The sequence below is a fragment of the Cebus imitator genome, unplaced genomic scaffold, assembly GCF_001604975.1.
Source record: "Cebus imitator isolate Cc_AM_T3 unplaced genomic scaffold, Cebus_imitator-1.0 Scaffold101, whole genome shotgun sequence".
In the NCBI taxonomy this organism is placed as follows: Eukaryota; Metazoa; Chordata; class Mammalia; order Primates; family Cebidae; genus Cebus; species Cebus imitator.
Window position 1 is genome coordinate 3,908,053 of NW_016107416.1, and position 3,982 is coordinate 3,912,034.

The 3,982-nt window shown below is 43.4% G+C and overlaps 1 pseudogene; it reads left to right on the forward strand.

Annotated features, from left to right (window-relative positions):
• The first annotated feature begins 1,889 nt into the window (after positions 1-1,889).
• On the forward strand, positions 1,890-3,613 carry LOC119472442 (annotated as a pseudogene).
• Positions 3,614-3,982: the final 369 nt, after the last annotated feature.

The window sequence follows — 3,982 nt, forward strand, 5'->3', positions numbered from 1 at the left end:
GAAATGGAGCCCTCCCCCCCACCATATGTATACATGTGTATTTTTCTGCTGTTTCCCAGCTCTTGGAGTATTTCAGAAATGTAAGCCATAAGATACTGTGAATATGTCCTACTCAGTGTGCATAGCATGGGAATACCAGCAGGGCTGCATTTTTCTTACCAATGTATGAGATTCTAGAGTCATGCCTTTCCTGGGTTAGTCTCTTTTTGCAAGTCTCTTCCCCCTCCCCACTCTTCGGTCACAGGGTTTCTATCCTACAACTCATCATCGAGAGCGAAAAAACCCAGCACCTCACACACACACATTTGCTTGATAAGAAATTGGAGGAGGTTGAATCGCCACAGTGAACAAGGCCCCGGGCCCCTGCCAGCATGTGGGGCCGGGCCTAGAAATCAAATGTGACGTCCCTTCCATGACAGCCACTCCACATGCTAACAACAGGTCCAGTGGGCTTATGTTCTTTCAATTTTAATGATGAAGCAGAAGTGTAATAAGACCGTGTGGCAGGGAACACTGTGGAGCTTGACAAGATATTTTATCAACATATGATATTCAGATGTAGGCAAGCCCAGAGAATGATGCGGGGCTCTGAAACCAGCCCGGGTCTTGGCAGACCCACTGTTTCCACACTCATGGGAGTGTCCTCAGGGAGAGAGGCTTAACCACCCTGAACATGAGGCTCCTCGGGCCTCAGAATACAGGTCAAGAGTGTTGACAGAAGGCGTCATAGTCCCCCGTGGAATCCATCAGTGTGGATTTGATTTTATTCCTGAACATCCACACTCATGGCCACATGAGGGATGTGGCCCCATCAAGGTCATGTTGTGAAGTGACTGTTACCAAGCTCTTTGGATGCATTAGGCACTCTACATGAATGTCTCATGTAATCCTCACAATGCCGCTGTGACGTAGACTGATGTAAACACTGCCATGGCCTCCAGGATCCATTCTCCCCTTTATCGCCCCAAATGCATAGCAGCCTGCTTTTGCTCAGATGGACAATATCCCAACTAAACAAACCTGATTTCCTGGGCTTCCTCAGGGCTACCGGAGACCATGTGCTTCAACTCAGGCCAAAAGTAGTAAGTGTGAATCCCCTGGGTGGAAGGCTTTCTGGAAAACTGTCACTTTTGGACAAGAAATGACAGATTCAGTTGCCTTTGCTTGCTACCTACCCTCTTCCTTTTTTCTTGTGTGAAGGATCAAAATGACTGGAAGGACAGCAGTCACCTCACAGTCATGCATGAGAGGGCAGCAGAGGGAGGAAGAGAGAAGGAATTAACAACCCTGACCATATCATCATCTCCATTTTACAGATGGAGACACTGAGGCTTAGAAAGGTGAAGCTATTAAGGTCACAAATTCAAACCTCCATCTCTCTAAATCCAAATTCCATGCTCTTTCCGTAAGTTCTGGTTAGAGCATAGTCTTAAGATGAGAGCTGTTGAAGAATATATGTGTGCATTTCTCATTCTCTTTCTCTCTCTTTCTTTTGATGGAGTCTCACTCTGTCACCAGGCTGGAGTGCAGTGGTATGATCTCGGCTCACTGCAGCCTACCCCCTGCCCAGGTTCAAGCAATTCTCCTGCCACAGTCTCCCCAATAGCTGGGATTAGAGGCATCTGCCACCATGCCTGGCTAATTTTCCCATTTCTAATAGAGATAGGGTTTCACCATGTTGGTCAGGCTGGTCTCAAACTATTAACCTCAGGTGATCCACCCTCCTCGGCCTCCCCAATTGTTGGGATTAGTGGCGTGAGCCACTGCACCTGGCTGCATTTAGTCTTAACTCTAAAATATACTGTTGGTTTTAGGTGGGGCTAAATTCTTGGGGTAGGAAAGCTACTTAACAGGCAGGCATGGAGGGGGAAGGTCAATGACCATGGAGGGCTCACAAAATTCTTTCACGGTAAGATTCGGTTCACAGCACTGAGGAGGATGCTCAGTGCCCGCTGGCTCTCTTGTTCTGTGACTCTGCGACTGCTTCAGAGAAGAGGGTCTCAGGAGTGCAAGTTGCTCATGATGTTGCATTTTTTATGAATGACAGTGTGGAAATTTTCTTCCACACCACAAGAAATCAAGAAAAAAAAGGAGGCTGTCTTTTTTAATTTTTTAATTTTTTTTTTTTTGGTCTCAGTGCAGACAAAAAGTGCTTCATGGTAGAAGAAGGCAAAGAGATCTTGGTGGAGATGTTGATGTAACCACAGCTGGTCCTTTCAAGCATTTTGTGGGAATGCTTCCTGAAAAATGATTGCTGCTATGCTTTGTATGATGCACTTTGGAAACTAAGGAACCCAGAAAAGAAGAGTTGATGGGTTTTTGCGGGGTTTTAAAAACTTTTATTTTTTGCAGGCACTCAAATTAGCACTTATGAAAAGTAAGCTGATCTACGCAAGCTCCAAGGATATAATCTAAAAGAAATTTTCAGGCATAAGCATGAATGAGCCAGAAGATCTCAATCGGGCTTATATTGCTGAAAAGCTAGGTGGGTCTTTAGTTGCAGCCTTTGAAGGATGCCCTGTGTAGATCATAATTGAATGCCATAAATTGAAAGCTTCCATGTTTAATGTTATCCTCTTGCTATCCAAATAAAGCATGTATATTTAGGCCAGGGTCTCACTGAGGGGGAACTCTCTTGTCATTTTTTTAGAGTAAATATTCTAGAAACACATGTAAACAGCCCTAAATAACTCTAACGTCTAAAGCTAAAAAAAAGATTGGGAATTTCTGGTCATAGCCTTGTATATACTAACAGCAAGGCGATAGGATTAAATAAAAGCTACCATGAAGAAAGAAAGGGAGTATCGCTAAGTGGAAGTTGTATGTAAATTCGAAGGAGAGAAATGAACTCCTATGGTGTTCTAGTGATAACAAACAGGATTTTTATCTTCTTCTCTACCCACTTTCTTTACCCCAGTAAAATAGATTTCAGAAGCACTGTTACACCAGAAAGGAAAAATAAGAGATTGCATTTGTGTTCAAGACACTGGATTTTAAAATGTTTGCTATCCAAAAGGTTCCATGCCCGTTACACCCAAATAGGGGTGAAGTTTCACTGAAAAGTCACTTTTTTATCTTTAAAATGGGGTTTTTACAAAAGGATGGCAGGAGGGAATCTTGTCATGGACGGCTTTTTCTTTAATGAGCTGTGGTTTCTTCGTGTATCATGGATCTGCTTGAAAAGCCTCTTTATTCACTTGCAGTTTAACTCAGGGAGAATTAAGCGGGTCAACCCCAAACGGGTTTTTTGCCTGTACCAAGAATAAATGATTTTCCCCTGGAACTGCCTGAAGAAGAAAATTACAAAGAAAGATTTGATTCTTAAGTCCAGAACCCATGAGCCCTGAACTTCAGGGATATTGTTCTTGCTTTGATCACAGATGTAGAAAAGAAAAGAAGAAATAAAACCCCACTATGTTCTTATCTGTTTCTTGCCTTTAGATGGGAAAGACCACATCGGGTCTCTCCCAAGAAGTCAGAAAATACATGCATAATTTAAAGGTAATTTCTGGAGGGTTATATGGTTTAGGACCAACTTTCCCCCAATCAGCTGACTTAGGACTGCCTTGTTCCCAGTCAGATGGCTTAGTACCATCCCTTCTAAATCATCAAAACTGCCTACAGGAGCCTGAGGGTATCCAGCAGATATTTATCTAAATTACCACAGAGTAGTGGGAATAGACTCAGTGCTACAGGAAGTGAGAGATAATGGAAGATGTGGCATCATATGTCAGGACTTCTAAGCCAATCTGACAGCCAGGGTTATGCCAAGGGCATGTGTGATCCAGAGCAGGCCACTCTATGCATTCCCTTCTCCATGCTGCAGGATTTTTATTCAGGTGAATCCAGATAAAAAAATGAATACACCCTTAAATGATGAAACCATAAACAATGGCTGTAAGTGGAAGTGGTTCAGGACCAAAGAAGCTCATTGAGGTAAAGGCACCTCCCAAAGACAAGGGACAATCTGAGAACAGGAAGG